The sequence below is a fragment of the Bos indicus x Bos taurus genome, chromosome 1, assembly GCF_003369695.1.
Source record: "Bos indicus x Bos taurus breed Angus x Brahman F1 hybrid chromosome 1, Bos_hybrid_MaternalHap_v2.0, whole genome shotgun sequence".
Lineage (NCBI taxonomy): Eukaryota > Metazoa > Chordata > Mammalia > Artiodactyla > Bovidae > Bos > Bos indicus x Bos taurus.
In genome coordinates this window covers 112,937,662-112,950,195 of record NC_040076.1, presented here as the reverse complement: position 1 = coordinate 112,950,195, position 12,534 = coordinate 112,937,662, and the positions used below count along the sequence as shown (strand labels likewise).

General features: G+C 41.9%; 1 protein-coding gene across 2 annotated transcripts in view; it reads left to right on the top strand.

Annotated features, from left to right (window-relative positions):
• ARHGEF26 (Rho guanine nucleotide exchange factor 26) overlaps positions 1-12,534 on the top strand; it is a 162,628-nt gene that overhangs the window by 29,944 nt on the left and 120,150 nt on the right. The gene's annotated exons all lie outside the window — the stretch shown is intronic.

Sequence of the window (12,534 nt, the reverse complement as noted above, 5' to 3'; positions counted from 1 at the left end):
AGCTTAATATCTCTTAATATATCTAAACTGTATCATAATTATGGCTGTGTGCGCGTATGTTTGGGGGCTTCCTTGGTGGCTCAGTGGTAAAGAATGAACCTGCCAATGCAGGAGGCTCAGGTTCCATCCCTGATCCAGGAAGATCCCTTGGAGAAGGAAATGGCAATCCACTCCAGTATTCTTGCCTGAAAAATGAACAGGGGAGCCTGGCGGGTTACAGTCCACTGGGGTCATAAAGAGTTGGACATGACTTAGCGACTGAATGACAACAATATATATGTATGTATGATATTTGTATGTATAGTACCTATGTAAAACAGGGAATGTGTTACACTTCTTCCTTGGAAATTTCATTTGATAGAGACACATTTATATTTTCTTGAAATTGGTTAATGAATGGCATCTGTCCTGTCTCTACATGTGCATCTTTTGTGGGCCAGTGTCTGATACTTACTTTTGTATTGAGTAAATTCTCCTCTCTGCATCAAACCGCTTTAGTGTTTAGCCATAATTTCTTTTCCTCCTGGCTTAACAGTGTCACAGTGTGACGCTTAGTTTATGTGATGTGAGTTTGGGTACAGCGTTTGTAGGTAGGAAAGAGTTCCCATAACTGGCTTGGGTGGTGGGAATGTTGCATGAAAAACAAGCTAGTGCACCTCTGTGAGTCATTTAGCAACATGGAAGCAGAAGTGATTCTCTCTTAAGCCGAAATGAGCGTAGTCCAGAATGAGGAATCTCACGTACTTAGGGAAGTACGTAAGTGTACTTCCCTAAGTGTACCGTCAGCGTAAGTGAAGAAGCACTTGTAAACTTGACCATGGAAATGCGTGTATGTTGATTATGGAGATGACATCTGGCTCGGGTTTTTCCTCCCCTCTCTGCACTGCATTGGAATTCAGAATTCAAAAAACCAAACCTTTTCTCCCTTCTACCCCCTAATTTTGTGCTAAGGGGAAGTTATGTATTAATAGTGTCACACCATGGAGTGACATCCTTAGTGTTACACCACAGATTAAAATGCCCACAGGGAGGCAGGCCAAGTAGTGTTATAAGTGATGCTGGTGAGGGTGGGTGATGGGCAGTGGCGGGAAATGTGATCCACAGGCCTTGTATAAGTTGAACAGCTGCCGCTTAGTTCAAACCAGTTCAGTGTTGCAATATTTTCTGATATTTAGAAAAGAGAATACAGAAAGTCAGACTTTTGAGTTTGAGCAAACTCCGGGAGATATTGAGGGACAGGAAGTCTAGTGTGCTGCAGTCCATGGGGTCCCAAAAAGTTGGACACAACTCAGTGAGTGAACAACAACAGTAAAATCCCGTTTGTTTGTCTTCTTTAATGTTTGTTTATTTGGCTGTGCCAGGTCTTACTTGTGGCACACGATCTTCAATCTTTGTTGCAGCATGCAGGATCTTTAGTTGCGGCATGTGGGATCTAGTTCTCTGACCAGGGATCAAACTCCAGCTCCTTCATGCGGAGCGTAGAATCTTAGCCATTGGACCACCAGGGAAGTCCCTTCAAGTATCATCCTAATTTAAGTTTTAAAAAATGTTTCATGAGCCCAAGACTATCTCTGGGCCAGTAGTTGCTCAGTCGTGTCCGACTCTTTGCGACCCCATGGACTGTATGTAGCCCACCAGGCTTCTCTATCCATAGGATTCTCCAGGCAAGAATACTGGAATGAGTTGCCCTGCCCTCTTCCAGGGGATCTTCCTGACCCAGAGATCAGACCTGTGTCTCTTGTGTCTCCTGCATTGGCAGGCAGATTTTTTACCACTAGTGCCACCTGGGAGGCCCCCACACAGGCCAGTTCAGTTCAGTCACTCAGTCGTGTCTGACTCTTTTTGACCCCATGGACTGTAGCACACCAGGCTTCCCTGTCCATCACCAACTCCCAGAACTTGCTCAAACTCATGTCCATCAAGTTGGTGATGCCATCCAACCATCTCATCCTCTGTCATCCCCTTCTCCTCCTGCCTTCAGTCTGTCCCAACATCAGGGACTTCTCCAGTGAGTCAGTTCTTTGCAGCAGGTTGTTAAAGTACTGGAGTATCAGCTTCAGCATCAGTCCTTCCAATGAATATGCAGGTCTGATTTCTTTTAGGATTGACTGGTTTGATCTCCTTGCAGTCCAAGGGACTCTCAAGAGACTCCTCCAACACCACAGTTCAAAAGCATCAGTTCTTCGGCACTCAGCTTTCTTTATAGTCCAAGTCTCACATCCATACATTACTACTGGAAAAACCAAAACTTTGACTAGATGGACCTTTGTTGGCAACGTAACAGGCCAAGTTGACCCTAGATGACTGTCATTCTATTGTTGGTGTAGCCCATTTGGTAGGGGATACTCGAGAAGAAAACTGAATTTTTTGAGTTTTCTCTCTAGGGCAGCAGCTGTATTTGTTAGCCCAGGCCTAAATCTTGCTGTTTATCTCTGAATACTCAATAAAAACATGTACTTCTCTGTCACTTACACACTTCTCCAACTTAGCTTTAGTACCGAAAGTCAGGCTGCCATATTTATGCTTCCTGGAGTTTGGCTTTCATTTAGATTAACATATGGAAATTTAAATAACACTTTGTATCTTTCAAACTTTCAGTACTTCAAATATGGGCATGCATTTTATTTGGCAAAGGATCAATGTACTGTTGTGCCTTTTGTTAACAAAATTGATATTAGAAGACTATCTGGTGATAAAATGTAGATTCTGACTGCAGAACTGTGTTATCTTGGATTTGAATGTTCCCAGGGCTTGTATGTTTTTATTGTGTTGCTTGGCAATTACATTTAACCAAAGCATCATGATTGGACTTTGCCCTTTGCATCACTTGGGCTCCAGCCTGCGTTTTCTTTGGCCCTTCTGTGTCTCTGTTTCACTTTTAAACACTTTAAGTTTTTTTTTTTTTTTTTTAAATTCAAGCTCGGGGCTTCCCTGGTGGCTCAGTGTAAAAAAATCCACCTGCCAGTGCAGGAAATGTGGGTTTGATTCCTGGTCCAAAAAGATCCCTTGGAGAAGGAAATGGCAACCCACTCTAGTATTCTTGCCTGGGAAATCCCATGGACAGAGGAGCCTGGAGGCTATAGTCCCTGGGGTTGTAAAGAGTCAGACACAACTTAGTGACTGAACAACAACAACTTCAAGTATGCAGAAAAATTATCTGTAAATAATATTTCATTATATATCTCAGAGAAATACAGATTTTTCAAATAAAAAATAATCAAAATTGCTACAACTAAAAATTCAGAAAAAAATTCTTAATACCATCCAGTGCCCAGTCAGTATTCACATTTTCTCAATTTTCATATTTTTTTAAGATTTATTTAAATGGGAATCTGCATAAGGTCGTACATTGTGATTACTTAATCATATTTCTTAAGTCGTTTCATCTGTAATGTACCCTCTGAAACCATGTAATTCAAATTGGGCCTTGAACTTGACCCTAGCTAAATCCCTGATCTGGAACTTGAACTCATGGTCTTTTAACTGAGATCATGCCTCGTCTCAGGATTTATTGAAGCTCTCAATGTCTTGTGGCAGAAGGAGTTCAGTAGGAGACTGAGTGATAGGTAAGACGTGGATTTATTTAGAGAGAAACACACTCCATGGACAAGAGTGTGGGCCATCTTGAAAGGCAAGAGGGCAAGCGTGCAGATAAACTAACATGTAAGTCTGTGTAATAGATCTCCATGTACCTGCCACACAAGTACCAGCTTGAACAGATGTTAACATTTTAATATTCAGGCCTCTAGTTTTTAAGGCAGATCCTGTTAACCATCCTCCTCTCCAGTCCTTTTCTCCTTCCTGCCTCCCCAGGTGTCATTACTGTCCTGAAGTTGTATTCTGTCCTTCCCACATGGGTTTCCTGTCCACTAAAAAGTGGCAGTCCACTTAGGCTTTTTTAAAAACTGGATACTTTTAACAACAAAAAGCAGCTGTTACTTTTTAAAAATTCTAGTAGTTAGTAAATATCCAGGTGGCAGTTAGGACCCTAAAGAAAAGAGGCTTCGTGAATTATGAAAAATGTCAGGATATTTTCCATAAGCAGTCAGCACCTCCATTATCTCGGTCTGATATTGTGCCCTGATTTCTTCTGGTAAAGGGGCTACAGTGTTTAAGGTAGGTTTTGGAGCACTTCGACTTTTTGTATTTTTTTGCATCATCTTTCCATGCTTAATTTTTAATAATACCAAATAAGTAAGGTTGTCCCCATCCAGTCTTTAACACAAAACTCTTCTCTGAGTGGGGCCTTGATTCCAGAAAGGGAGTAGCACAAAGGGTTTTCTGGCAAAGCGGTTAGCTCTCTATTTGGATCTATCTTGACTTTCTACTTGGGAAGGGGTGCTTATGAGCACACCTGTGTGTTAGCTGCTGTTGATTGTCCTATGCTGTGAAAACGACTTATCTCTGTTGCCAACTCCTGACTGCCTCCTGAGATGATGAAACTTGTCTTATCAGTTAACTGTAAGAAGCATCCAGTGTGTGGGAGACTTTAAAAGAGCAGCAGTTTGCAGTCACTTCTGTTTGTTTTGTAAGGTGTTGAAACCTTCAGTCTGTGTGAAATTTGTCTTAGTGCATTTGTTTATGATGCGTCTCCTTCAGTTTCATTGGACAACCACATAGGCAAGAGGTGGTTCTCCGTGTAAGGTGTTGCGACAGTTTTAACTGGAGTGTTGTCGTCACCTAGGAATGAGTAAGAGAGGCTTTTAATTGGGCCTTAACATAGTAGAGAAAGTTTAGGTTGCCTCGGGCTTCCCTGATTGGATTACAGTGACTTGGTGAATGTGTGTATCAATGTGGCTTTGTTGGCAGGTTCCCCCCCCCACGTAGAAGTGGGGTTTTCTCCCGTGTCAGGAACACAGCCTGGGCTCCTTAATGTCATCAGATGGTGCCAGACTTATTTTCCTTTACTTGATTGTCAGAGTACATCAATCTTTTCTTCACTGGAAATACAGGATTTCTTCATTATTCCAGGGAACATAACTTTTCGCTGCTCTTTGAGCTTCCCTGGTGGCTCAGATGGTAAAGTGTCTGCCTACAATGTGGAAGACCAGGGTTCAACCCCTGGGTCGGAAAGATCTGGAGAAGGAAATGGCAACGCACTCCAGTATTCTTGCCTGGAAAATCCCATGGATGGAGGAACCTGTTAGGCTACCGTTCATGGGATCGCAAAGAGTCAGACATGACTGAGTGACTTCACTTTCACTTCAGGTCTTGGGGAATACTAATGTATGCAAAATAACTTAAATGATCGTGGTTTTCAGGTTTTTCTTGGTTTGAAATGAAACTTGAAGTTTCAATTTGAAAAACTAATTTTCTGTCCTCTGGAGATCTGTGCCCAGAGACAAAGGAACCTGCCATCCACAGGTGATTTACTCAACAACTCACCTAAACTGGCATTGTGGAGACTAAGAGCACAGTGCTTGGATTTCTGGGCTTGTGGGTTTGAAGAAAAATATTGATTGTGTTACTGGTATGGGATAGAACACTACATACCTGTAGCAGTTAGTGCCAGGTGCATAGCAGCTGAGCACCCCCTGCAGAGAGCTTCCGGTTTTTAATAAGTTTTATCCTTTCATAGGATCCCGGAAGGCTTTACAGTATTACAGAAAATAAAAAATAAACCTTGCCTGGTGTCTTTTTGCCTTTTGTCATAACTCGACCCTTCCCCCTTTCAGGTACTATGCATTAGATTGAAAAAATGACAGTTGCGAAACTAGTATTTGTTAAGTTTGGTGACAGTCCCAAAGCCACACTTGCCCTGACCCCATTTGTTTGCCATGGAGTGTTTGTGTAATTCCCATAGCCTTGACACGCCAGGTACCTTTGACAAGGGTGTTCAGGCTCCAGAGGCAAGAACTCTACTTGGGCTCAATACCGAATGCAGTCACCAGATACATGCCTCATACAGTCACCCTCTTACTGGACTATTCCTTTGGACTTGCTGACAGGCGACTTCTCAGTAATCCTGCTCGCTTTGCATATTTTTTCAGTGTGCTCAGAAATTTTAAACACTTTATTCTGGAACTGCTTCTGTACGTGTTCTGTGAGGTATGTCTTCGGCTGTCCCTAGTGTGGCCAACTAGGTTCGTAACCAGAATTAGGACTTTGATCTCTTGAGTACTGGACTTCGCTCCTAAGACACACATAGTTTGCTCTGGATGATTTTCTGGAACTGCTGAACTAGAAAGGATGATTTGAAAACTGGCTATTTGATTATAAGTATAATTTCATTATACTTATAATATAACACACTTTGGAGTCTTAGCAGTTCCATCTGGTGGGACTTATTCTTTTAGAATTTATACTATGTTTATTGTAAAAGACAGACTGTTTTCTACTGAAAATCAGTGCTCAGCAGATGTAATAAACCTGAATATCCTTCTGTTTGCAGAAATGCTTAAAGTATTTAGAGGTCATTGAAATTTTCATCGTTTCCCCTTACATTTTCACACTTGTCTGAATTAATTTTCAGTTGTTCAGTGACTTGCTGCTTAAAATAATCTCTTTAGTCATAGAGTTTTCCATTTACATTTTTGCAACACAGCAGCCTCATAAAATTATTTTTTTTACCTTAAATGGTGATTAATGTCTTTTATCATATCTATCTTTTATGTTTAAAAAAAATAGAAAAAAAATTCTCATTTTTCACATCTGGCTTACTTTCAGTACTCACCATGTAAACAGTCAGGGCTTTAGGTGTGTACTGGTGCAAGCTTTTAAGTTGGACAATAGGTCTCTTGGAGTGTTTGTATCTTTATAAGCAGAACTGGAGGTCTATGTGGGCATGACCTGAGACCCCTAGCAGAGATCCTGGTCCAGCCAAGAGGGCTGGAGCTGGGGTCTGCTTAGTCTGAGGCAAGGACAGAGCTCTGTTACTCTCTTGCCATTTGAGTACAATTAAATTAAGGTATTCCCTTAACATGTTTGAAAGCTAATTTTGACTATATAAGCAATACTTAACACATTCTCCATGAAAAAAAAAAATTAAACCATTTCAGATAAGACCAAAGTCTCTCTTGATCATATCTTCAATCCCAGTCTTTCCCTTTCTCTCTAGGGAGAGAAATTTCTTCTCAATTTGGTAACACTCCTCTCAAAATCCATGTATATACATGTAAGGAGAAGAAATAAAGAATACATGCATTTACATAAATAATATACTGTGCAGATATTGTTGCTGTTGTTTAGTCACTAAATTGTGTCTGACTCTTTGCGACCCCATGGACTGTGTAGCCCACCAGGCTCCTCTGTCCATGGGGTTTTACTGGAGTGGGTTGCCATTTACTACTCCAGGGGACCTTCCCAACCCAGGGATCAAACCCATGTCTCTCAAGTCTCCTGTGTTGGCAGGTGGGTTCTTTACCACTGAGTCACCAAGGAAGCCTGTGCAGATATTAAAACTTGTTCTTAAAAATTATTTCATGTCTATACATGATGATTTCAGTGTTCTTTCTAGTCTCAGTGTTAGTCTGTAGGATGGAAGTGCACTTTGTCATCGTTCTTTTCTAGGGAGCTGTTATCTGCTTTGAGAATCTGGTAAAAGCTATGAGCCACAGACCTTCTCTTTAGAAAAATGTACACACATATATATTTGAAGTGTGTGTTTATAATTTTTTTTTTTTCAGTTCCAGTTTGGGAGTGTTTTTTCTTTTATCTCCAAATACTGGGGACACATCAGTATAGCTCAGTGCATTTCATGTTGTTCATATCACTATTAGAAATGGTATTTTTTCTCAATAATAGTGATGGTGGAACTTGAACTATATAACCCTTTTTGGAAATATATAGAGATTGAGAATAAAAATAAATATTCTGGCTTGAGCTTAGTAAGTAAGGGCAAATAAGTACACTAATTTATGTGCCAATATTTATTCTCTGGGGAGAACAATGGGTTGTGAAAATATGGGTGTGTATCCCTGAGGCCCCAAGGGGAGGTAGGGGGCAGAAGAGACAGGTGCTCCAAGAAAGTGGGAGGACATGAGCACAAGGGAATTTTATTTTGGTTGGCGTAAGTACAAAAGGAGATGTTTCAACTGAAAACCTTGACCTGGGACCCACACAAAGAGGGTCTTATTTCATTTAACAGAAAATTGATGAGAGAGATGTTGATCAAGGATTCCTTCATTCCCCTATTCTTTATGGAGGGCCCTATTCTAGACACTGGTGATGGAGTACAAATAGACCCCACCTGCTTTCCTGTCCTTGCAGACACCCTAACTGGTAAGACAGACACCAAATAATCCCATAAATACATGCAGAATTGCTGTGTGACTGCCATGAAGGCTGTGCTTGTGCTGCTCTGAGATCCTGTGGGGAAGGGCATCTGTTTGGGCACATTGCTGTCAGTCAAGGGAAGGTGGCAAAGAAGGTGACGAAAGCTGCCATCTGATCAGCTGCAAGATAAATGTCAGGGCAGAGTTGTTGTTGGAGGGGGTGGGTGCAGGGTGGAGGAGTCCCAGGCAGGGAAACATCACGTACACAGACCCTTTGAGGTGATAGAGGGTCAGGGGATTTGAGATCAAGTCAGTGCACCTGGAGCTTCTTGATCTCCTTGTGAGTACTTCTTATTCTTCCAGTCACTAACTGATGGGAGTCCGAAGGCTCCATCTTTGGGGCTCCTCCCTGATCTGCACTCCCAGGTTGATTGCTTCTAGTTTTGTGGCTTTAAATACATCATCTGCATCTGATGATCTCTAGGTTTCTATCTGTAGACTGGACCTTTCCTTGAGCATCACACAAGGATCTCCAACTTCATTTCTGGTATCTAGCCAGCATCTCAGGAGAAGGCAATGGCACCCCACTCCAGTACTCTTGCCTGGAAAATCTCATGGACAAAGGAGCCTGGTAGGCTGCAGTCCATGGGGTTGCTAAGAGTGGGTACGACTGAGCAGCTTCACTTTCACTTTTCGCTTTCATGCATTGGAGAAGGAAATGGCAACCCACTCCAGTGTTCTTGCTTGGAGAATCCCAGGGACAGAGGAGCCTGGCGGGCTGCCGTCTATGGGGTCACATAGAGTTGGACATGACTGAGGCGACGTAGCAGCAGCAGCCAGCATCTCAAAGTTAACCTGTCCAAAAGGTGACTTCTGATCACTCCCTTCTCTCCCACTCAAATCAGCTTCTCTCACAATCTCTTCTTTTCCTCAGCAAATAATGACTGCATTTTCCAGTCTTGAAGATTAAAACCCTTGGAGCCATTCCTCACATTTCTCTGTCTCCCATAACCTACTTCCAATTTGGTGCAAAGCCTGTTGCCTGTACCTTCAGAATAGAGCTGCTTTGCTGCTGCCATTCTGTCAGCATGGAGGGGCATTGTCCCCTGTGCTTCCCAGCTCAGCTCCCTGCATCTGCCTCTGTGCCTATAGGTCTCTTCTCCAAACAGCAGCTATATAATTATATTGTTGATTTGTGATCCTGTTACAGTGTACTAAGTTATCATGTTTTTTCTGAAGTGCTAAGTGATTTCTTAACTCCACTCAAAGTAAAGACCAAGCCTTACAGAGGCTGGTGAGACTGTGTGTCGGCCCCTGGTTACTCTTCTGAACTCCTCTCTTGCTTCTGTCTTGCTTGTTGCTCAGTTATACTGATGTTCCTCCAGGGCGAGGTGCACTCTGCCTCAGGACCTTTGCACTTGCTGTCTCCTCAACTTACACATGACTCTTTCACTACCACCTCCTTAACTTTTCTTATCCTCTTCCTGACACTTACCCCTGTAACATACTATGTGATTTACTTTTCTTGTTAATTGTCCATATTTTCCCATCGAAATAAAAACTCCATGAAGGCAGATTTTTATCTGTTATATTCTCTATTTTATCCCTAACACATGAAACAGTGCCTGAATTACAGTAGGCTTGCAGTAAATCTGTGATGAATTTATGAGTGAATGAATGAAGACAAAACCTAATCCCATAAGTGAAAATAACAGAAAGTTACCCAGCAGTTAAAATAGCCAGAAAGTTTCCTATTTAGGGACTATGTGGAAGACTGTTTTAAATTTTTATTTTAAAAGAAAAGTTCTTGACATTTGCTTGGCTACATCCTGGATTTAATAAATGTCTTTGATACATTAGGAAATTTGGTATGTTCATAGTTTAAAACTACCTATGTTAGGTGTTTGCACACTATGAAATCAAATTAAATTACAGCCTTGTCCTCCACTTGATAATTTCTTTTGGGGAGGCAGGTGGGATGCATCTAAGAACAATAGGGGTCTATAGGAATACAGTGTAATTAAGTAAAAGGAAAGAAGGCTCAGTTACTTTTACTTTTTTATGTGTTAATTTGCATTTAGTCTCAGTTGCAGCACGTGGGATCTTTCATTGAGGCTCATGAACTCTAGTTGTGGTATGCCAGTTCAGTGGTTGTGGTGCTTGGGCTTAGTTGCTCCACGGCATATAGGATCTTAGTTCCCCGACCAGGAATTGAACTCATGTTCCCTGCATCGCAAGGTGGATTCTTAACCACTGGACCACCAGGGAAAGTCCCAGCTCAGTTGCTTGAGGAGTTCTGAATAACTATGGGGAAGAGCTCTATAGTACTAAGCTTGGGCTTGTGGAAATCATCCATCAGACTCTTGTGTTTGCCCTCTTGACCTTAAGATGTCCCCTTCTGGTGTGTCTTCTCTTGGTCCAGTGATGGGGCCATTCCACATCCACAGAGCCATTTGTCTCCAAGATGATTGAATAGAGAAATTGTCGTCATTGAAATTACTACTGAATCTATAAATATGGAGCTAGTGCTTAAAAGTTTGTTTCTAAATTTGTTTGATTTATCCAGAATACTTAAAGCCTGTTGATTTTCTGCATGATTAATCTGTACTCTTCTGTCTTAGGATCATTTTGGCATTTGTTACCTATATATCTGTTATTTGGGGGCATAAGGACTATATAGCCAGTGGACAGCTTCTGCAGAAGGAAGTATTATTGCCAGTGAAAGGAAATTGAAGATTATTTTCCCCTTTGGTGTAGGAGATAAACTCGACTACTCATCTGACTGCAATAATAAAAATGGAACAGTACCCGTTTGGGGCAGCAGGAAACCCTGCTTCTGGTAGTGATATACAAAGGTTTATGGCTGCTGTCTGCTAAACTCATACTCCGCTGGTCTCAGTGTGAACAGGCAGTGTAGAGGCTGACTTGCAGGGTGGCTGTAGCTCTGGGACCTGTCATTGGATCATCATGATATTAATTTTTTTACATGTAGGTGAAGTATTAACCCAGTATTTGCAGAGGATACCGTGCTCCGGGGGTTGAACTAGGTCATTTCACTCAGCTTATATCATCCTTGTGACAATACCATGAGGGTGACTGCTGTTTCTCCACCATATATTGAGGCAGCTGAGACTCTGAGATGACAAAAATGGTTACTCTCCTACTGTTTTTCTTATGGTCTTGAGGTTACCTGGAGCAGAGCCTTTCAAGTTTGTCTAAATAACGGACATGTACCTAGGGCCCTGAAAGAGCAGAAACCGCATTTCCATCAGGTGGGTACCTGGCTAATAACGTGACTTCATCTCAGAAGTGGCCTGTTGGCTGTCTTCTTATTTTCCCTTTTCGCCTGGTCTGTCTGCTCTACTGAGAGCTCCTGCACACACACAGTTTCTGACTTCTTGTAACTTAGACTTGAGATTACCTAGCATGTCCTGGCCCTCCTCATGTTACTCTTTCAGCTTCCATGGATAGCTACCTGTTGAGTTTCTTAAGAGAGAATCATATAGACTTAGACACTAATCCTGCCCCTCCCCCCCCCCCCCCCCCCCCCCCCCACTTAAATAGGTCATTTAAACATTTACTGTTATTTGATCAGGTGCTTAACCAGCCCTGTTCCAATCTGTTTTGACCTCCCACATGATGAGAAATCTGGCCACTTGGGCTGCTGCTTCTGCAGAATCTCTGAGCACTACAGCTTTTCTTTTACATGTGAATGAGAGTGTAAAGTGACATGACTGACATATCTACTGGGAATTTACACATGGTGGAGTTATCCTGCAACCATGGTCTATATCGGTAGCTTAACATAATGAGAAATACATTTTACTTATCACCTAGTATGTGTGTTCATGGGTGCACGTGTCTGTGTATGTCAAACAAAAGCTTCACAAAGTAGAAGTTACCCTTAATACACACAGTGCACTATGGTATTTTCTGTCCTGTCCTTTCTGTTTTGTTACCCTGACGTAGATGACAATCAGAAATTTTGGGGCTGTGTTTTGCCATTCACTAAGTGATTATAAGTTTGTAGTTTGGAAACGCCAGTATCTGACTCCAAAATTCGTGTGTATTCCACTGCATCGGGATGAATGGGGCAAACAAAACAAACCTAAAGCCAGTACCTACTCCGTGGGAACTTAGAAGCTGGTTTAGGAGACAATAGAAATGAAAGGTCTAAGAGATGTTTTTGAAAGAATTTAGGGCAAAATGCAGAAATGAGTGACACAGATAGAGGTCATGGAAAGCAGTAAAGGTCAGGAAAGTGCTCTCTAAAGATTATGACTAAATCTAGATGGGCTAGATGGGTGAAGAGTCAAAAATA